The 23,459-nt window shown below is 41.2% G+C and overlaps 1 protein-coding gene across 3 annotated transcripts in view; it reads left to right on the top strand.

Annotated features, from left to right (window-relative positions):
* The window catches only part of BRINP1 (BMP/retinoic acid inducible neural specific 1), a 513,527-nt gene that overhangs the window by 395,279 nt on the left and 94,789 nt on the right, over positions 1-23,459 (top strand). The gene's annotated exons all lie outside the window — the stretch shown is intronic.

Below are 23,459 nucleotides of genomic sequence, written 5' to 3'. Positions count from 1 at the left end.
CTTTTTTTTTCTTTAAGTGGGCTCAAAAGAAGATGAGACTGGGATGGTGTCCCACGTTTGTCATTGTCAATTTTAGCCACTTAGGTTGGCATCACTGGGGAGAATCAATACCCTGTGCCCTTGCCCCTACCTTATCCCTCATTCAATCCAAATTTTGGATCAAGCTCTCCCTGAATAGAGAGAGATGGGGAAGGATAGTCAGCAAACATCTCCCGGGCCACTTGGTGTCAATTCAGAGATAATCTTCTGTGTTGATTATTTAAAATTGATCTTCCACTTCTAAGCCCAATAGCTTTATTGCTACCAAATTGGTACCTTTGCAGTACTTTACCTCTTTGCTCCCATTCCATTACCAAACTGACTTCTGTGAGCTGCTAAGCTTAGTTTGCTGCAATCTCTGCAGAGCAATTGTTCAGCTTTAGTCAGGAGCCATGTCCGAAAATGGACTGGCTTTTGCACACCTCCCTCCAAAGGACAGACTGACACGGGGTCTTAAAACTGACATAATAAGATATGGTGATTGTTATGACTGGGGAAATTAGGAGGAGAATGAAGACAAGCCCTTGGAGCTTCAGACTCTATGCCCCAAATCTCGGCTAAGGAAGAAAGAAAGGGACCAGATCTGTGATCTGGAGAACCTGCCACTCATTCATTCATTTGAAAAATGTTTACTGATCTCTGAATTCCTACTGACCAGTCTCTACGACAGTTCCCTGGAGAGAGGGAGAGGAAAGACTGGATCCCTGACCTCAAGGAATTCAAAGTGTCTTGGGGAAAACTGACTGATGGGCAGATAACCACAATGCCATAGGCTCAGTTCCCTGATTGATCAATACGCTGGGTGCTGTGTTTGTGGTGGGGATGGGAACTACCCTTGGCATTGGGATCATGAATGTGGGGAAAGATGGGGGGAAAAGACAAATCTAGGGAGGCATCCTAGAGGAAGGGGTATTTGACTCAGTCTTCAAGGAGGATTAGGATTTTATGAGAAGGCAGTGGGGGAAAAAGCAGCCCAGATAAAGGGAGGTAGCGCCTGCAAAGGCAAAGAGACAGAAGAAAGCCTGGAACTATGTCTGTGTGTGTTTGTGTGTGTGTGTGTGTGTGTGTGTGTGTCTGTGTGTGTGTGTATTTTGTTTCATGTTCTGTGGTTTCAGTTATAATCAACTGCTGTCCAAAAATATTAAATGGAAAATTCCAGAAATAAACAACTCAAAAGTTTTAAATTGCACACCATTCTGAGTAGTGTGATGAAATCTTGCACTGTCCAGCTCCGCCCCTCCCAGGACCCGAATCATCCCTTTGTCCAGTATATCCCCTCCCGTTAATCAGTAGCCATCTCGGTTTTGGTTTTCAGATCAACTGTCCCGGGATCTCAATGCTTATGTTCAAGTAGCTCTTATTTTACTTAATAATAGCCCCAAAGTGCCAGAGTGGTGATGCTGGCAATTCAAATATGCCATAGAGAAACGGTAAAGTGCTTCCTTTAAGTGAAAAGGTGAAAGTTCTCAACTTAATAAGGAAGGAAAAACACTTATATGCTGAGGTTGCTAAGATCTATGGTAAGAATGAATCTTCTATCTGTGAGATTGTGAAGAAGGAAACAGAAATTCATGCTAGCTTTGCTGTCACACCTCAGACTGCAAAAGTTATGGCCAAAGTGCTTGATAAGGGCTTAGTTAAGGTGGAAAAGGCATTACATTTTTATCATAAGGTATTTATAGAGAAAGAAAGGTGAGGGGGAGGGACCACATTCACATAACTTTTTTACAGTATATTGTTATAATTGTTCTATTTTATTATTAGTTACTGTTAAATTCTTACTGTGCCTAATTTATGTATCAAACTTTATCAAAGGTACGTATGTATAGGAAAAACATATGGTATACATAGTGTTCAGTACTATCCATGGTTTCAGGCATCCACTGGGCGTCTTGGAACGTTTCCTCCACCAATGGGGTGGTCCTACTGTAGTGATGATAGGAAATAAGGCTGGATGGCAGCTTGGAGCCAACAGTGAAAGGAATTTAGGATGGCAAATTGATTTCAAACAACCTTCAAACTCCAGTTAATTGTCAGAGTACTAGTACTTACCTCTTTAGAGCAGTGGGGGTTTTTTTGTTTGTTTCATTTTTACATTTCTTGACCTCACTCATGCTAAGAAATACATTTCACATTGACACTCAGTAAACCTCGAGATAAGAAGATATGTAATTGAAATGAAAACTCATGAAAAAAATACTTAACCTCACTCCATGTGATGCATCTTGATATTTTCTACTCTATTCCGTTCTAATATAACCTATTCCTTTCTGATTCATTTATTTTTAAAAATATCGGTGTCTACTGGCTTCATTGATTTCAGCCTCCACTAACGGGGTAGACCTTGCAGTTTGAAAAACACTGACTTTGAGTTTATGTTGTGGTTACGTTTTGGCTCAGAGGAAAATTGTGCCATGTTTGAGAAGCAGAGTTTGCCGTGGGTTCAGGTTAGAACCTGTGCCTTGTCTGATAGAGGCGACAGGAAAACAGTGAAGGGTTTGAAACGTGAGACTGGCGTGGTCCGATATACATTTAGAAATATTGCTCTGGCTGCATCATGAGGACTGGGTGGAAGGGAATGAGAGAGAAGGGTTGGAAAGCTGAGGCGGTAATTCAAGGAAGAAGAAGGGGACACTGGAGCCAAGACAAAGGCTATAAAGACGGAATTCATTAACTCCCAAGTACCACTCAGGTCCACCAACAAAGCTGATTGGGGCCTACCTGTCAGGCAGCTCCCTTCCTGGGCTGCATCCAGGCTTACCTGCCCTAGTTCCATTCTAGGCACCCTGTGGCAGGATGCATTCTTTTATGGAGAGTTCTACAGCCACTGGATATTTTGGTGTCTCTTAAGAAAGGAACCAGAATGCCCAGGCTTCTGCCTCCAGGCTATTTCCTTCTCTCTCAAGGCCTTCCTTCTGGGCATGAGAATTACTAGGTCTCATTAGCAGTAGATTCCCAGACTAGCTTGGAGGAAGGCTTTGCATCCCACCCTTTATCTGCACCTGACTTGTCTCTGCAAACCTTGATGGAAACTTCCAGCCGCAAGTCAGTGTCTAAGCTGATGTGAACCCTAACACAGCCGCTGAAGCTTAGCAATGAAGAGCAAGTCTTTAGGTTCAGGCAGACCTTGGTTTGAATCCTGGCTCTGCCAGGTATGATCCCATTTAGCAGAGAGCAAGTGCTTGAGGACCAGTAACTAAAACAAGTTACCCGTTTGTATTTGAAACACCCCTACCTGCAAATTGATCCCTAAGAACTCTGCGAAAGCTTGCAGGAGACCTCCAACCATAAGAGGGGTGCTTGACCTGTGTGTACTGTAGCCCAGGTGCTCTAGGAAGGCAGCATAACTCCAGTCTCATATTAAGAGGACACTTATTTGGAGGAAAACACAGAAAGAGGACAAGAGAGAGGAAGATTGCTGATGCCCTGTGACACATGTGGCAGGAATCCAGAGGTCTACACACTGGCAAAGCATCCTTAAGCAATCAGCACGCATTGATTCCTGTAAACAGTACACGTCCCATGATTTGCAAGTGTCTAATTTATTAATCAGCCCAGGTGACAGGAGCAGTCTGCGACCTCTCATCTTCTCGGTGCCTGCCAGGTTGTCTTTGATGTGTATTGCTTGGGAGACATTGGGCCCCCAGAGATGGCTTCCCACCTCAGCACCTTCACAGTAATCAGCAACATTTCAGGATGGGGTGTGTACAGTGGTGAGGGTAACTCTGCTTTTTCTCAAATTGCAGCCTTGTTGTTGACAGAAGGCCAGCAGCCTCCATCCCTGAGCGCTTGTGACAAGCTCTCTGTGACTCTAGTATGACACCCGGCTTTATACCACGTTGATGGGGGAGTGTGGTTTGTGTGAGAAAAAAGGAGGTGAATATAAATGATATGGAAGTCTCTGCACTGCTAAATGGTTTGGGATTGTCTGATTTGGGAAGGAACTGCTCACCTGTTAATGAATTCAGGAAGGATTTATTGAATCCCTAGCATGTGCAGGGACTGTGTTAGCCTCTGCTGACACCAAAGTGTTACTGATCTGTGGCCTCAAGAGCACCGAATGTAGCTGGGGAGAAACAGACAATAAGCAACCACATTGCTACCTCGTATAAGGAGTGCAGGGAAAGAAGTATAAAATGCAGTATTAGTGTGAAGGAAGGGTGCTGAAGTTGACCTTGCAAGATTAAGAAAGCCTTTAAAGAAGAAAAAATTTTTCTGAGATCTGGATGGTGGGAGTTAGGCAAAGGAAGTTAGCGGTGTGTGTGTGTGTGTGTGTGTGTGTGTGTGTGTGTGTGTGTTTTGAGGGGGTATCTGTAAAGGGGTAGACTTGTTCTGGGACCTGCAGATAACTCATTGTAAGTGATAGGCAGAGAAAATGTTAGCATGCAGGCCAGAGAAATCAGAAGGGGTTCAGGTCATGAAGCCCTATGGATGTTATATAAAAGACTTCGAACTTTACCCTAAGGTGATGGCTCCCACACTTTCTCATTTCAAGATGCTCTTAAAGTCTCAGTGATTTTATTTCCCTAGGCCAGAGAAATACTAATAATTCTGTTTATTAAGTACTTAAGTACAAACAACTTAATGAAGTATTTATGTCCCCAAAAGTTTAGTAGCCATTTGGAAAATAACACATGTGAATCTAAGGAAAAAACAGTATCTTTATTTTATCCTTAAATAACCACAGTTACTACTGCTCAACCCTTGCAATTCGATACAACCACCTTCCTTTCCTGTTCCTTGTTAATTTTTCTGCAGTTTTATAATTGTACCAACTGCCAAAAACCCACCCTAACAAAGATATGCCATTATTGAAAGAAATGTAGTGTGTTTTCACGTTGAAACTGTGAACTACCTCAGGGTAGTAGTTTTTGTGATACCCAATAAATATCAAGTATCCCTCATTTTGCTTAAACATTAAAAATATCCCACTGTGCTCCTGGGGCTTGCTATGGTACTTTGCAGCATCTCAGCACACAATTTAGGAACCAGGTTCTAAGGACAAAAGGGAGCTCTTTAGAGGATTTTGCCCAGTGGCAAAGCATGTTCAGGTTGTCATCTTACAAAGATCACTTCTGCTAAAATGGAGAGAATGCATTGATGGGGGAAGGTTGGGAGAGGGTGCAAAAATGTATGGCAAGAAAATAGAATGCTATGGCAGTGACCCACGTGAGAAAGGAGAGTATCTTGGAGTAAAGTAACATTGATGGGGATTTGAGATATGTTTTTCTTAATTTTTTAAAATTTAAAATTATTATAGATTGGCAAGAAGTTGCAGAGACAGTATAGAGAGATCCCATGTACCCTTCACCCAGTTTCCCCCAAGGGTTACATCTTATATAACTATAGTACAATATCAAAACCTGGACACTGACATTGGTACACTGTGTGTGTATAGTCTATGCTGTTTTATCGCATGTGTAGATTCATGTAACCACCACCACAATCAAGATACAGACAGTTTCATCACCTCAAAGATTTCCCTAGCGCTATCTCCTTAGAGTCACAAGTCTCCTTTTTCCCTATCATCCCTAACCCCTGGCAGCCACTAATTTGTTTCCCATCTCTGTAACTGCATCATTTCAAGAATGTCATATAAACAAAATCATAACTTGAGATACTTTAAGGAGACCGAAGACTCAGTATTTGAATGTGAATGTTGAAAGAGAGGGAAGACTAAAGATGCAAAGGGCTTAGCAAGGTCATACTTTAAGTGATGAATCATTTGATCTAGGTTAAATAGGAAAAAGAATGGGGGAACATTTTTAACTTGGCCAACTGGTGGGTGGTTTTACTTTTTATTAAGATAGGGAGCCTTGGAAGGGCAGGAGGGTTTTGGGGCGTTGTTTGTGTCTGAAGATGATGAGGCGACTTTGGAAATGTTAAACTACCTGGAACATCCAAATAGAGACTTGGTAGGTAGTTGTTTTATAGATGGTTCTAACCCTCAAAAGAGAGTGCTTGAAAAAAAAAAAAAAACACTCATCAGGTTACCAGTGGTAATTGAAAACATCCTTGGGAGTCTTCACTTATGCAAGAGCCTGTTTAACATGTGCAGAAAAACATTGAGAAGTTGAGGAATGGCCAGTAGAAAGGAGCAAAATCAGGGACAGTTGGTACCATGGAAACTAAAATAAATGAATGTTTAAGAGAGAAGGTAATCAGAAGCCATGGTTTCTGATATATTACTTAAGGTAAGAACTGAAAGTAGTCTTTTATACTTAAAATCTTGACCTTGGCAAGAACTATTTAAATGGAATGGTGGGGACAGAAGCCAGATTGCAGTGGGTTGAAAAATAAGGGAGAAGCAAGAGAGTAGATATATTTTTTTAAGAAGCATGGCTCTGAAAGGCAGCAGGGATGTGAAATAAAAAGAAGGCTTTTTTGGTGTTTTTGTTTGGTTTCTAAGAGGGAGGTGACTGTGAAAAGAGGGAGAGACTGATGCTGAGGGGCAGAGGGGGGTTATTTCTGATGAGGTGAGTCCTGAAGAGGAAGGGAGGGAAAGGGTAAGAGCTTAGATTGAGGTAAAAGAAGGGGTGCCTTTAAGCTGAAATAGGAAGAGAGAAGGGAAAGAGGTGTGGGTGCAGATAGAGCTGTTGATTTCACTCCTGGTGATTTGAAGGGACTTCCAATGGCTTCTGTTGTCTTTGTGAAGTAGGATGTGAAACCAGTTGCTGAGGAAGGGGGTACTTGGGAGTGCAAAAAAAAAAAAATGCAATGTTACGAAATAGTTAATCTGAAGAATGGTAGAAAGATCTGATTAAGGAAATATAAAAGGATCACCAGGAAGCAGTCAGGGTTCTGACGATGTCTGTGATCACATTTATAACAGTTGTAGTCTGTGCAGCTGGGATATTATTCTCCCAAAGAACTGAAAATTTGAGGTAGGATCATGGATAGTGGATGTGGGTTCAGACGGGGTAGGGGTTTGCCAAGTGGATGAGATGGAAGGACAGTTGGGTAAAGGAGTTACGGGTATGGGTCAAAGGTAAATATAGGGATGGATCATTGGATTTCAGTCAAGCCAAAAAGAAGTGAAGAGAGTCGATAGCGGATAAAGGGAAAGAAGATGGTCATGGGCCAAGCAGTCTTAAAGACATAGGGAGCAGGTGTTGTGATAGACAAGTCAGAGACTAGAAGGTTTTAACATAATGCATCAGAGTTAGAGGAACTTTGGGAGCTGACACATTTTAGTAGTCATCATGGGAGGAAGTAGGATGCTGGAAGAGAGCAGGGGTGAAGATCATTGAGGTGAAGTAGGTCAAGAGGCTGTGAGGCTGAGGGTATTGGATGTTAGGGATAAAGACAGGACTTGGGGTGAAGACATAGTTTGAAAATCAGATGCTGAAGTGTTCAATTAACATGATAGAATACCTCGGAATTTGGTTATTGAACACAAGGAAGAAATGAATGCAGAGGATGGGGTGGAGGAGAAAATCTGTAACAGAAGATTTTCATTCAAGTCTTTGTCCCTTCTCCATTAGATCTTTGAATAATGTCTAGCCTCTCTGAGCCTCGATTTCCTCCTTCTTAAAGAGGAACTTACAATCTTTACGTCCCGTCCCGACAGAGATGTAGAGTGTGATGCTCAAAAGGGGAAGAGGAAGTAAATGTGCTTTGGTAAACCCTGCACCTTCATGTAAATATGGGCCCTATTGTTTCTGTTTACTGGCACCGCACTGGGAGACTGACTTTGGATTCCTTTCACGGCTCTGATGCAAGATTGTGCTTTGGTACCTAATCAGTGCATTTGAATAGCCTGATTTCAGAATGTCATTCTAGGATAACAGAGTGAACGGCAGCTGTAGTATTGGAGACGGGCTGTTAGATGTACTATCTTTTAGATGTCTAGAATAAATGCGTGAGTACAGTTGACCCAGACAAATTGACCGATGAAAGGATAACTTGTGCTTCAACATAATGAGTTCAATATTCTTTTGATTTACAAAAAAAGCACTGAGGCACTCAGGCCTGGGATGCTTGTCAGCAAAAGGGAAATATAGATTGTATTGCATTTCCTTTAGACAGCACTGAGTTCTCACTAACAGCTTCGGCTCAACCTGCTTTTATTTTCTTTTTAATTTTGATTTTTAAAGTTTTGGCACTGCTGCGCACCATGCAGGATCTTAGTCCCTCGACCAGGGATTGAACCCGTGCCCCCTGCAGTGGAAACTCAGAGTCTTAACCACTGGACCACCAGGGAAGTCCCTCAACCTGCTTTTAAATTTAATAGTAGTAGTAGCAGCAGCAGTAGTAAGGGCAAGGGAAGGGACTACTAGGGAGCAGGGGCTTCTAAAGACAGAATGTTCAGGAAGGGGCGCCTCCTTACCATGTAACTCTCCCACCCGTGATGTTTCAAGTTGAGCTGAAGTGAATAAGATAATGGGAGGAATTCCAAAACAGAATCCAGTTGGAGTTCATTCCAGAACCAAGAACAATGTTGAAAAACAAAGCACACACAAAATGGAACTAGTGAACTAGTGTGACATGATACTGAATATATTAATAGCTGAATAACCTAACAACCTTAATAAGTAATTTGATCTTCACAACAATCCTATGTGACAGCTACTACCTTTCATGCCACGTTACAGATGAGGAAATGGAGGCTCACAGAAGTATTTTGCCCAAGGTCACACAGTTGGGAAGTCACATAACTGTGATTCAAACCCAGGCAATCTGATTCCAGGCTCTGTGCTTGCAACCCCTGGCTCTACAGAGTGCTAGGCGGGGGTGAAGTGACAGCAGCCCTGGGACTCAAGGAGCCTGTGTCCTACTCCATTGTTGACATTGAATCACCTTGTGACTGGAGCAAAGTTTCCTTTTCTAATACTCCACAATTTCATTTCTCCTCCTTCTTCATGTCCTTTTTTTCTTTCCTTTTTCCATTCTTCTTTTTCCTGCTCTTCTTCTTCCTATTGAAATATACCTTCCCTATGTAATGCTTTAAAAGTCATAAGACACTTTCCCATAACAAGTAAGTAGTAATATCCCATTTTAAAGATGAGGTAGGCAAAACTTTGAGCAGCTAACTAGTTTGTCTAGTGTGATATACCTGGTAAATGATGGGACACTGACTTGCTTCTGAGCCTCTGACACATCTTTCAATGCTCATTTTAACTGTCCCACAGCTCCTTTTTTTTTTAAATTAATTTATTTATTTTTGGCTGCGTTGAGTCTTCGTTGCTGCGCACGGGCTTTCTCTAGTTGCGGCGAGCGGGGTCTTCTCATTGCAGTGGCTTCTCTTGTTGCAAAGCATGGGCTCTAGGCCCACAGGCTTCAGTAGTTGTTGCACGCCGGCTCAGTAGTTGTGGTGCACGGGCTTAGTTGCCCCGTGGCATGTGGGATGTTCCCACACCAGGGCTCGAACCCGTGTCCCCTGCATTGGCAGGCGGATTCTTTTTTTTTTTTTTTTTAATTTATTTATTTATGGCTGTGTTGGGTCTTCGTTTCTGTGCGAGGTCTTTCTCTAGTTGTGGCAAGTGGGGGCCACTCTTCATCGCGGTGCGCGGGCCTCTCACTATCGCGGCCTCTCCCGTTTCGGAGCACAGGCTCCAGATGCGCAGGCTCAGTAATTGTGGCTCACGGGCCTAGTTGCTCCGCGGCATGTGGGATCTTCCCAGACCAGGGTTCGAACCCGTGTCCCCTGCATTGGCAGGCAGATTCTTAACCACTGCGCCACCAGGGAAGTCCGCCCACAGCTCCTTTTTGTTTGATAAGCCCCTTCTTATCACTGGGACTCAGTTTAGGAACATCATTCCTGTTGGTGGCAATACTTTTTAAGAGAGAATGGAGAAGATTTGTGCAAACATTGCAGTACTCCATCTTATAAATGCATAAGGATTCCAGAGGTGATATTTGAAAGGAGAAATGAAGTATATGCAGTTCTTACATGGTGTGGTTCTGTGGGTCCCTCGGCTTCTTAAAGATTTCAGAAAATTAACTCTCATTGAGTATTATTTCCTGACTCTGGGAACAAAGTACTTTTTAAAGATTGTTCTCTTAAAATTAGCAGATTGATGTGGTATCATTAAAAACAACCAACTCACCACACTTCAGTGTAGAGATCCTTTTGTCTTCTGCTGATGGAGGATGGTAGAGAGAAGAGACATAGCTGTACCTATTATGCTGTTCTATTTCAGTCTACTCTATAATTCACTTCCTTTTTTTGGATCTTATTCTTTTGCTAAGTACCACCCACCTACTTCTGGGAGACAAGGCCAGGTGAAAGACATCTTCAGATGTCTCAACTTCCTCATCTGCTTGTCACTCACTGGGTGCTGGATTTTCAGTACTAACTTGGAAGCCTGTCTCTCAAAGAAAACTAGAGAAAGTGGCCCCTGACACTGGACAAATATCTATTATGTGCAGGAAGCTCATGAACTTATGCCTACAGAGGCCGCACTGGGCATCAGAAGTTCCTCATGGGTTAGCGCCAGAGAGAGAATTAGTAGTGGTTACTAGAGGACAATCTTGCAGTTGAGAAGTTTCTCATGGTCAGAGTTGCTAGAAGATGGGAGGGACTACCTTGACAGAACTGAGGGGGCAGTCACTCTCCATCACCAAAGCTATCCTACTTAGCATAGTCTGACCTAAAGAGAATGTGAACACAGGTGGGACATGGGCTTCAGCGACCTTTGATACCCTTGGCAACCCAAGGTTGCGTAATTGCACCTGCAAGGAATGCTTTCCTGACATTTGCCTGTCTGGAGAGAGCACTTTTTCTGATTTTCATGTTGAGTCTGTTGCATGAATGGAGGGGCTGAGCGTCTGATCAACAGGCTAGGGGACGCTCCTGCTGTGCTGTGGATCTTTCCTCTAAGCCGCTCCTCTTCCAGATGTCAATCGACTGCTGCTTTTCCTTCCACTCCTCCTGGGTAATCACACTCACTCCCCTGTCTTCCACTATCCTCCATTCCGGCAACTCCAAAATACCTGTTTTCAGCTTTCATCTCTGCTGCAGACTGAAAAATTCTTTCACACAACTGCCAAATGGACATTACCATTGGATTTTTTCATGAAATCTCAGAATCCTTACTTTTCTCTTCTTTACCAATCTACTTCTCTTCTTATGTTCTCTGTCTCAAATAATGGCACCAGCATCAGTCAGAGGTCCAAGTGAGAACGAAGGTTGGACAGTATTCTCGAGTCATTTCTCTTTCTTATCCAGTAATAGTAATAGTAAAAATAAGAAAACAATAATAATATTATAGTAACTGCTAATATTTGAGTGCTTACCATGTTTCAGACTCTGTGTTAACCACATTACATGGATGATATCATGTAATCCTTCTACTACCCTGTGACTATTGCCTCATATCATAAATGGAGGAAATTAGTAACTTGCCCAAGGTTACAGTTAGTAGGTGGAGGGGCTAGGATTCAGGACTCCAGAATCTGTGTTCTTAATCTCCTTGATATACTACTTTCATATCTAATTACTCACCATTCTCCCTCTCTCTCAACTTGTATATGTCTTCCAATTCGTGTACTTTTCCCTATTTGAGCTTCCTTTTTTCTATCTTATTTCCTATGTTCATTTACATATTATAAACAAGAACTATTTTGTAATGTTCACTGTTATACTATTATAGACATTTTAAAAGATATGAAGGAGGGGCTTCCCGGGTGGCGCAGTGGTTGAGAGTCTGCCTGCTAATGCAGGTGACACGGGTTTGGGCCCTGGTCTGGGAGGATCCCACATGCCGCGGAGCAGCTGGGCCCGTGAGCCACAACTACTGAGCCTGCGCGTCTGGAGCCTGTGCTCCGAAACAAGAGAGGCCGTGATAGTGAGAGGCCCGCGCACAGCGATGAAGAGTGGCCCCCGCTTGCCACAACTAGAGAAAGCCCTCGCACAGAAACGAAGACCCAACACAGCCATAAATAAAAAATAATTAATTAATTAATTAATTTAAAAAAAAAAGTAAAACTAACATAATAAAAAAAAAGATATGAAGGAATAAATAAGAACAGTTAAATTTTTTAAAAATTTATTTTCATTGTTACTTAACAGTGTATTATTAGCAACTGTGGATAGATGGAAACTTTAATGTCAAATAGTCTTTTTAATTATTTTAAGTTTGGGGAAGGAAATTGACAGACATGATAGCTTCATCATGATTTTTTTACTTTGTGCCATGATTGTTGAAGTACTTTCCCCAAGGATAGGAGAAATATCAGCTCTGCCATTTTCTTTTGCTTGTGTTATTGGTCTTATCTTCAGTTGGTAATTTCTTTGCGGTAAACTTTCAAAGCTAATTGTCCATTTTAGGAGTGTTGGCTTAGTTAATACTAGGTAAAGAATTCACAGATCCCACTTGTCCATGCACAGGTAAACTGCAATAGCTTGCAATGAGCTGAAAACAGAAAGATGAGCCAAGGTGTCACTGCCCACCCCTCTTGGTCAGATATGTAAGAAGAGCCTCTGAGATCTATCTTTTCCAATATCAGATACTTACTTGTAGACCCATGGTACCTGGGATGATTCATTTCAAGTTAAATTTTGTGTATGGTGTGAGGTAAGGGGTTAATGTTTATTTTTTCCCAATATAAATATCCATTTTTTCCATTTCTATTTGTTGAAAATACATTCCTTTTCCCATTAAACGGCACTGACATCTTTCTTAAAAATCAATTGACCAGAAACTAACACAACATTGTAAATCAACTATACTCCAATAAAAAATTAATTTAAAAATTTTTTAAAAATCAATTGACCATTTCTGTGTGAACACTGTATTATATTCCTTACACTAATATTACACTTTACCAATTACTGGTTGGAATTTTGATTGGGACTTTGTTGAATCTATATATAAATTTGGAGAGAACTGGCATCTTAACAACATCAAGTCTTCTAACTTATGAACATGGTTTATTGCTCCATTTATTTAGATATTTAACTTTATTCAGTAATAAATTGCAGTTACCAGTGTGTAGGTATTGTGCATAATACTTCATTAAGTGTGTCTCTTAGTATTTCATGTTTTTGAAAGATATTGCAAGTTAAAATCTAATTTTTATTTTACTTTTAAATATTTTTGTTGCTGTGTTAGAAATACAATTGAACTTTGCGTATTGTATTCTCCTTGCCACCTTCACTGATTACTTATGGTAGCTTTTTTGTAGACTCCTCAGGTTTTTCTACATGCACTATCACACAATCTGTGAAGAGTGTTACTTCTCCTTTTCCAATCTTTGTGCCCTTTATTTCTTTGTCTTGCCTTATTGCACTGACAAGAACCTCTGGTAAAATGTTGAGTAGAAGCGTTGAAAATGTAAATCCTTGCCTTGTTACTGATTTAGAGAAGGGAAAATATTTAATCTATGATGTTAGCTGTGGGCTTTTTAATTGAGGCCTTTGTTTTTATCCTGCTTGAGCTTTACCTGCTTCATGTAAGTTAATGTTTTTAACCAAATTAGGGGAGTTTTCAGCTATTACTTCACTAGATATTTTTCTTCCCTATTCTTTCTCTTATTTTCTTTTGGGACTCTTGTTACATATGTGTTGGACTGCTTGTTATCAGACATGTCTCTAAGGTGCAGTTCATTTTCTTCAGGTTTTTTTCTCTCTATTCATTTGGTTGTATAATTTCTTATCTCTATCTTCAAATTTACTGGGGTTTTTTGCTCTCTCAATTATGCTGTTGATCCTGTGTTATGAACTTTAAAATGTTAATTGGTATGTTTTTCACCTCCAGAATTTTTAATTTCTATATATAGTTTCCACTCATCTGTTGTGTTTTCCTGTTTATTCATGTTTTCTTATTTCCTTTAATATATATACTTAATATATATTTAATTAATATATATATATATTTTGAACATATTTATATCAGCTGTTTTGTAGTTTTCGTCTGGTAAATCCAACATCAGAGTTTATTTGAAGTCAGTTTCTATTGTCTGCCTTTTTCTTCCTTTTTATGGATTTCCTTTTTTCTTTGCAAGTATAGTAATTTTTGGTTGAAAACTGGACATTGTAAATGATATGACACAGTGTCTTTGGAGTATGCTGCATTTTTTTGAATATTTGTTGTTGCTGCTGTCTTAGTATGCACTTAACTTGCCTGGACTTATTGCTGCTAAATTTGTCTCAGCCATGCGATGCAGGCACTGATATCTCTGCTTTGTTTTCATGACTTCCAGCTGCTGCTTTTTCAGCTTGGCCCATGCAGGTCTTTTCTGTGCCTATGCAATTTTGTGGTCAGCCAAACATTTGGGGAGGGATTATAATCCAATTTCGAGTATCTCTTTCTTTGGTTTTCTTATGTCTAAGGATTCCCCCTACCCCTTTAACTTTCAGCTAACCTTCCTACCTTGAGTTTTGTCTTCTAAAACTTCAATCCCATAAGGATTCAACCTTTGGCACCCAAAGTATGCACGTTTAGGGTATGCAGTCAGGTTTTTTGTTGTTGTTTTTATTTCGTTTTGTTTTTGTTTTTGTTTTTTGGCTGTGCTGTGGGGCTTGCAGGATCTTAGTATCCTGACCAGGGATTGAACCCAGGCCCTCATCAGTGAAAGCACAGAGTCCTAATCACTGCACCGCCAGGGAATTCCCTGCACTCAGTTTTTTTAAAGTAGCAAACACAGAGCTTTTTTCCTATGCAGTTCTATAGCTGATGGGTAGATTCTTTTCTTTCCTCTGCCTTCTCTTTGGGTAGGAAACTTCTCTGAGTTTCTCCTACCCATATGTAGTTTAGCCACCAACAAGTGATTTGGGCAGGGTTTTTAACTCAGGAATTTAGTTTTCACTCTTTTTGCAGTTCTCCTGCTACCAAGACTCTCCCTTATGATTTTCTTCTGTTCTTCCATTCCTGACCTCTGTTCTGTGCTGCTCCAAGCCTGTGAGGTTGTAGATTTCCACCACTGTTTATTGCCTTGGGGTTGGGAAGCAGCCTCAGGCTAGAAATCTATAGACTTGTAGTTCTTACATTTTTCAGCTGTAGTTTTTCATGGTTAAAGTCTCCTTTGGTCTCTCTCTGCTTTGGGGTGCTTTTCATTATCTTTAAATTGTTGTTGTTGTTGTTGTTCTTTTAAAACTTACCTGGATTTTATAATTGTTATCTGTAGGAGGTTTTGCTTGACCACAATCTTCTGATACGTTTACCAGAAGTTCCTGTTTTACTTGTTAAAGATCACTGTAGGATTGACCTGTAGGGGACACTAAAATGCAAAGCTTGGACCAATAAAGAGGCTATCAGAATTCCCCAGGCAAGAGATAGTAATGGTTTGTAATGGAGTTTGTGAGAAATCATCCAGTTCAGGAGGTTGAAGACGGAAGGATTGTGCCAAGCCATGTGGTCAGTCAAGGATGGAAAACACCATAGTCTTCTGAGTCATGTCAGTGAGTTATTGGCCAATGCATGGGTTCTCCTAGGTGTCTAAGCTGATGAGAACTTAGAATGAGTAACTGTTGGGCTCCTCAGCTCTCTTCAGACATTATCTGTAATGACTGGGGCTCTGGATGAGGTTAAATCCCTAAGGAGGTTTCTCAGCCAGCTTAATGGAGGATCTTAGATGTGTCTCTTCTCATCTCCACATATCAAATGGGTCATCAGACACTACTGTTTCTGATTTATCCTTTCTGCCCTCTTATTTCCATTCCCTAATACACACCATCGGCTTCTCTCAATCCCATAATTGCGGTTGTCTCCTAATTAGATCTCTCCCTTACAGAGACATAACTGATTTCCTAAAATAAAAATCAGACCATAATTTTTCCTCTTCTCTATCATCTTCAATGGCTTCCAGTACTCACAGATTTAAAATCCAGATATGTTAGCTTCTTTTTCCAGTTTTTTCCTTACTATGTATTTCTTCACAAGGGCAAGGCCATGCCCAATTATTTATCAGTCCCTGAATTTCATCCACACTGCCCTGCCTCTGTGCTTTTTCTCATCCTGTTCTTTTGCTCTTTCTCCTTCCTCTTCATCCTCTGCCTTTTGAAACTATGTTCAGACTTCAGGATTTTGTTTAAATGACACCTCCTCTTTGGTGCATTCACCTCTTTTCATTGATTCAAATATTTTTTTATTGAGCACTTACTGGGTGCCAGGCACTGTCTTATATCCTAAGGCTATGAGATTGAGTAAGAAGCCTTTCCCACCCCTTACTAACGGTATCACCAACAAATGGTGTGATCCTGTTAAGATTTACCAATTTTCTCCTCCAAACCTATTACTCCCAGCCTTTGTTTTACCCTTGATGCGTAACACATAGTAGGCATTCATTGGATGTTGCTTAATTCAATGACTGCTGAAAGACATCCTTTTGCTTTCTGTATTGTGTTTCTGCCACTCTTCCCTACTTTTTCTCATCACAAGGAGTCTATGGGTTGATGAAGTCAAGGCCCAAGTTCTAGTCATCCATTCTGTCTCCAAAGCATTCAGCACTATATTTTGCATGCGTCAGGTCACCAGTTTATGTCTGAGATACAGCAAAGTTACCCCCAAAAAAGGGAAGAAAAAGCCTGAGTGGTGACTGTTGCCTCATATATCCGGGCTCCAAGAGTCACGTACTGACAGCATCATTCAGTGAATTATTTACAGAAAGTGACTATGAGGTTGAAGTTATTTGTCCTCCTGAAATGAGTCTCTTCAGGGGAGATGAGAAGAAAAAAGGATGGTAGGAAGAAGTCCTTGCATGCAAATAGAACAGACATTTAACAACTACCCCTACCATCTGTTCTGTGTATGGATATGTGATATATAAATCTTGGTCCAAAGACAAGACGTGTTTTTACTTGGCCTATAGTGAGTTTTTAAACAGAAGGATGGGCCTCTGTCTTTAAAAGTAAACAAACAAACAAATAAATAAGATTTCAGAGAAAAATTCAAATATCTGTTTTTTTCTTGAAAAATAGATAATTCTGGTAAACTTTTGTCATCATTTGTATAGACCAGCAGTGGGCTGAAACTGTGTCACAGCTGCTGTCGTCAGATGTGGATGCTGTTCAAGCATCACCACTAAGACATTACTTCCACGACCCTGGAAACCTCTGAGATTTTGATTCCCTGGGTCATTTATATTGCCTTATTTATATGCCTGTTTCTGCGATCTTCAGGGAACAAATTCAGTGTAGAAGGCTCAGTGTTCTGATGTATGTCACCAGTCAGATTATCGCAACTACTCCACCATAAAGATGTGACTCTTCCATTTCTACTGTGAGGTGTATGTGGTTCAGAGAAGTTAATGAACTTGCCTCAGGTAACACAGACAATGATGAGAAGAGCTGGGATTCAAATCGAGAGTCATCTACTCCCAGAAGACTATGTGGGACAAAAGTAAAAACTGTGAACTGTCTCTGAGTAGGGATAATGAGGAAACTTCATCTTGCAATGATGTATTAAGGATGCTATTCAAGAACTGTTCCTTGGAACCAGGTCTCTCTTAATGATGGAATACTCTCAAAAGGGAAAGCTTAAAGCACCATGTGAATTATTTAAAACTAAAGTGCTCTGTACCCCTGTAAATGAGCATTTAGAATAATCCAAGATGGGGTCCTCAGAGAGGAGAGATAAATCAGATGAGATTTGCAAGGTAGGGTTTTTTTTTCCCCCATCTCAATTTTCTCACTGCCTTTGATTTCCTCGAGGTGAAATCAACCAGACTATTTAGCTATTTGGAAAAAAAAAAAAATACAGGCAACCACATGGTAGTACAATTCAAGTGTTCAAAGAATCTTTAGGCCTAGAAGAGGGTTTGAAAATCTATCTAGCACTTGCTTCTCATTTTCTGTTGAATAAACTGACGTAAGAATGATTAGTTGACTTGGTCAAAATTATGCATGTATTAATGATGGACAGAAGGCTAGAATTCCCTGCCCAGTGAGTTTCCCTTGTCCTCTTGTATGTGGCCTCTTGTAGCATGTTTGACTGTCTCTGATCCTTCAAAATACCAAATGGTGCTCTTTTGGCATTTAAAATCAGAGCCTTGTATTGTCAATTATCTTGTCTACCCAGCTACATCAAAAGTTCATATATGAAAAGGCTGTACCCTTTATTCTGTGTATTTCCGGTACATAGTAGGTACACATTAAATTTGTTGCTCTTTGTTAAAAATGATGATGGTGATGACACTCTTGGTGTCTTCAGCTCTGCAGAGGGTATATAATTTATGGTGAAAAAAGTTGCTGATAATAGTGATGTTGGCAATGACAAAGATCAATGAGAACAATTCTGTTGGTGATAACAGTATCTCCAGTTGGTTCCAATGCTGATGTTTTAATGATAACAAAGATATAGGGATGATGATTTTGAAGGTGCTGCTAATTGGAGGAGGAGGAGAAGTATTACTGTGTTTCTAGTTTGCTCGCCTTTTGCCGAAAGATGATGGATAGGAGAGGAGGAAAAGTAAAGAGAGAGAGGATGGATAAATAGAAAGAAACTAAGAAGGGCGAGGTATAAAAAGAGTCTTGGAGCCAAAAGTCTGAACTTGAAGCTTCCTGGGAGGTATTAATCCCCAAGTACAAAACTTTGGCAGTCAGATGAGTAATTAGACACAGAAAGCTCTAAATTTAGAGTCAGAAAGCTCTGAATTGAAATTGTACCTCTTCCACTTAGCTGTGTGGACCTTGGGTAAACCAGTTAACTTCTCTGAGCTTCAGTGCTCCCCTATCTATAAAATGGGGACATTCTGATTTACCTTTTCCAGCTGGTGAGGGTTAAATGCAGGTAAGTGCTTAAAGCCAAATTCCTCAGTTCCTGACACATGCATGCACTTCCCTCGTTTGGTGGATTCCCTTTATGGTCCCTGATCTATTTTGAACATGCAGATCCATTCAGCACCAGTCGCATGAACACCAAGACAGTCTTTCTCACTGGTTTGTTCCATGTCCTGATTTCAGTGATTCTCTAGAACTTTTTTTTTTCCCATGCCTGCAAGAACTTGATTAGTATGCGAAGGAGTGGCCGGTACACGCCACACTGCAGCTGGAGCCCAGCGCAGGGCAGAAGGCCTTGGGAACCGGGCAATGCATTTCTCAATGGCAGGTGAAATGAACCTGGAACAAGCTAAGCTTTGCTTGTTTCAAAAACTCTCTCATAAATTAACGCAAAGATGCTCTTTTTCCTCACCAGCCAGAGGACGGGAGCGTTTCAGTAGGCAATTAATCTTGGCTGATCTATATTAAATATTTATCTGCTGAAATGAGCCCAGTATTGTAGTGGTATTTTTCATTATAGGACTTTATCATTTCCAAAGAGATTTCCATGTGCCGGCTCCCTTGTACATATTAAACCCAAATTTCCTGTGGAATGACACATCTTTCTTGGCGGCGACCTTTTCTCTCTGTAACAAGCTACGGATATGTTGGAATTTACAGGGTGATAAACACTTTTATTGAGAAGGAGGGGGAAGAACAATCCAGTATTTGCTTTCCTAATAAAAACCCAGGGACAGGGGATGTGGAAATTGGTGCCTGTTTTTCAGCAGCATCTGGTGAGGGGGCAAGAGTTTAAGATCTGCTCTTGAGAAAGCTCTGGGGAAAGGGGGAGGGAAAGTGTGGCTTTGGTAATCAGCATTACAGTTCCTTGCATTTGAATTGCGTCTTTTATGTTCATACCCCTGATCTCATTTGATCCTCGCAAACAACCCAAGAAAAAAGGATGAGTGTCTCCATTTTAGAAACGAGGCTCCAAAGGTTAAATGTTTTTGTCAAGCCCAGAGGTGAGCAGAGGCTGGAACTCTGATCGGATGATGGCTGAGTTCAAGACCCTTGCCTGTCCCACACTGCCTCCCACAGGGAGAGAAGGAAAGTGCAGCTTCATTAGCCATTGGCTCTGAATATGAAATTTGATACGCAAGTGTCTGGGTAGGTGGCAATTTGTTAAACCTGATGGTCAGCCTAGGTCTAAGCCGTGCCTCTAGAAAGCAAGGGCATTTCCAAGGGTAATTATAAGACAAAGAAGATTGATGCAAAATGAGCGAGTGGAAGCATCAAGAAAGGGAAGGGAAGGAGAGAAAAAGAAGAGATCTGGTGGCAGACTTTGAAAATGTTAAGGTGCATTCAGAGCAGCTCAAGATCCTATTTAAAATACCCATCTGGATTCAGCAGGTCTGGAGTGGGACCTGGGACTGTGAATTTCTGGGAAGCAAGCTCCCAGATGTCACTGATGCTGTTGATCCGAGGACTACAGTTTAAGCAGCGAGGTGGTAAGGAACAGCCTAAGGAGGGGCTAGGAGGGGTGATAGCGTCACGTGTCTGTGTAGCCCTTGGCCTGGGGGATCTGCAAACTAGGAAAGGGGTTTTTAATTTCACCCCCCTTTTTTTAATCCTTAGAGCTAAGCTTGTGTCCCGTGAAAGTGGCAGGTACCTTTGTGATTTTTTGATTCAGTGATTCTCAAACTTAAACCTGCATTGTAATCACCTGGTGGGCTTGCTGAGATCGCCGGAGCCCACTCACAGAGTTTCTGAGTCAGTAGGTCTGAGGCAGGGTCGAGACTCTTGCGTTTCTAGCAGATTCCCAGGTGATGCTGGTCCATCCAGGGACTTTGAGGATGACTGTTTCAACCTCTTCATCTTAGAAAACGTCACAGGAGGCCCAGAGAGACGAAGTGACTTCACTTTCAGGTATAGAGCCAGTGAGGGGCAGATTTTGGCCCCTATCTCTGTTACCCTCTAGTCCAGTTCCTTTTCTACTTCTCCATAGCTCTGCATCATGGGTCAGTCCCTAGCATCGGTTTCTGTCCTGAAAAAGGTTTAAGAGGAATCTAAGAAGTGCTGGTGAGTGAGGATGATGCCTTGGGCAGCTGTGATTAATATACTATTAAAAAGAAAAGACCGCGCCTTCTTCCCAGGGGCAGAGAGCTTTGGTGTCTGTGGTGCACACGGAAACACACAACCTGAGAGGTCATCTGTCACCTCACTCTCTCCCCTGTGCTCTCTCTCTCTCATTCAACGTGAAAAAAAAAAAAAAAAATTCTGGACAAATTTAAATTTGGGGGTTTTGAAAATTAAAAAAACAGCATTCTTGTTCCTCACTTCCCTTTCGTAATCCCTTCCTCTTTCTTCCTGGTGTTGCTAAATATTGAATTTTTAAAAGGCTTTTCTGTAACAGTGAGTGGAGATGGGCTTATTCTTCATTGCATCCTTTCTTTGGTTTCTTTCTTTTTCTTTTGTTCCCCATTTTTCTTCTTCTTCCTCATTACTTTTCTGTTCTTCCCTCTCTCCCTGTATCCTTCCTTCCTTCCATTCCTCCTTTCCTGGAATCACTGGATGTCAAAAGAGACCCTCAATCATCAAGACCAAGTTGCTTGTCTCTCAGGTGGAAAACCAAGGTCCAGAGCACCTCAACCCTGTGTTGCTGGGTCTTAGAGGAGGGGCCGTGGCCAGCGTCTGGGCACTGCTAACTGCAGGGCCACACTGGACCCAAGTGTCATGGTGCCTCCTCTCGGGAGTGAATCTCAACCACTTTCCATCTCAACACTGTCCTCGAGTTTAGCGCACTATTCAGCAGCAGTGTCTCTGCTACGCATAATAATTCTCAGGCAAGGGATGGGGTGGGAAGGAGGCAAGGGAGCAAATGGCTTTGACCAAACTCTTCAAACCCTTAGAGGATGTGGAGAAGCCAACACTTCCAGACCTGACTGATAGAAGCTTAAATCTGTATTTTTGGGAATTCAGTATGTCTTTGCCCTATGGCTCTGTAATTCCACTTTAGCAATCATCTTCAAGAAATACAATGTGTACAGAGGTGCATTTCAATGGCATCTTCTGCAGCACTGTTTGTACTAGCCAAAAAAGAACCAAAAAATGGAAACAACCTTAATATCTATCAATAAGGATTGGTGAAATAAATTAGGGAACATCCTTATAATACCACAAAGCCACTAAAAGGAATGGAGGCAATCTTTGTGTACTCATCTGGAAAAAAAAATGATATATCATCACGTGAAAAATAAAGCAAGTTGCAGATACTCACATGACCCAATTTTTGCCTAAAAAAATTTTTATGTGTCTATAGGCAGTGATGCTAGATTTATATTAGCATAAGTAAAAGAAATAAAAGTATAAAGATATATAGTAAACTAGTAGAACAATGAGTGATTTTAATATTTTTCAAAAAGGAATGCCCCTCCCCCAGTCTTCATATTCTCTGTTAATGATGATTTATTCCCACATGCTCATAGAAAATCCCATTCATCCTTAATCTCTCTTTCTGTCTCTGTATCTCTCTGTCTCTCCCTGCCTCTTCCTTCCCTCCTTTTCTCCTCATACACACTGCTTAAGTGAGTTTTGAATGCTTACATCAACACTAAAAGACCTGCAGAGGAAGAATGCTCCCCTCCTGGTAGTTCTTCCACAAAGGCAGGCTGATTGATTATAGATTGCAACCAGCTCCAACTTTCTGTCCCAAATGACAAATGAAGAGCTCTTGAAAACAGAATAAAACATCCCATATGAGGAGAAGTATCTCTGCCAGGCCAGGCATGAAAGGCAGTGAGCAATGAGAATTGTATGTAATTCCTGACCTATCAGTAGCCTGTCTCATTTCTACACTCAGGGAACCAGTGTAAGTGGTGCTGGCTGGGTTCCTTGGCTTGGCACTCAAGGTCTCTCCATCATCCATCCCCAAACCACAATTATCCCCATCACCTCCCTTTCCTGTACCTTCGTGCTGGTGGCTCTGAGTGTGTCCCCATTTCCTAGACACACATTCTGTGGCTTTACTTATGTTTCTGCCATTGGTTAAACTCCTAAGCAGTCTTCAAGACCTGGCTGAATGCTTCCCCCTCTGAAAAATCTTCTTTCATACATCTCTGCTCTTTCAGAATTAATCAATCTTCACTTACTCTGTTATTGGAAGAGTTATTAGATGTTGCATTGTACTACACTCAGTTGGGGCCAATACTTCACGCCAGATTGTCCTGGAAGACAGGAATCATGTCCCTTCTTGGTCTCCTAAGTTCCTCCTCATACATAGTAGATGTTCAGTAAATGACATAAAGGATGACTGGGGTCGGGGGAATGATCAGGCAATAAATTGAGTAGTGCGATTCCTGATTCAGTTAGGCTTCCTAAATGATTACTATTAAATCTCAATTGGGCTTAATTCAACTTCATCTCAAAGATGAGATATTTTACTCATGTTCTCATGATCTAAAACACTGCATCCTTCCTCTCTCTTTCTATGTTCAACACTTGCCTGGTCCCAAGAAGTCTCTCCCGAGATCATCTACCATTTTCCTTACGTTGGACATTTTATTTTACTGCCATCTTTTCAAAATTATATCCAAAGCTGCTAGGATCCTCTTTGTGTACATAAAACGTTTCTTCTTTTGAATTATTTCCTTAGGATAGATTCCCAGGAGAAGGATTATTAGGTCAAAGCATATGAACATTCTTATAAGCCTCATTAATTTTGACCCCAGTAATTCAGAATTTGTGCTGATTTGAGCAGGTAGCGAGCTTTCTTTTATTT

This window comes from Balaenoptera ricei, chromosome 6, assembly GCF_028023285.1.
Source record: "Balaenoptera ricei isolate mBalRic1 chromosome 6, mBalRic1.hap2, whole genome shotgun sequence".
Classification (NCBI taxonomy): domain Eukaryota; kingdom Metazoa; phylum Chordata; class Mammalia; order Artiodactyla; family Balaenopteridae; genus Balaenoptera; species Balaenoptera ricei.
The sequence above is the reverse complement of the archived record's forward strand: the minus strand, read 5'-3'. Positions and strand labels throughout refer to the sequence as shown.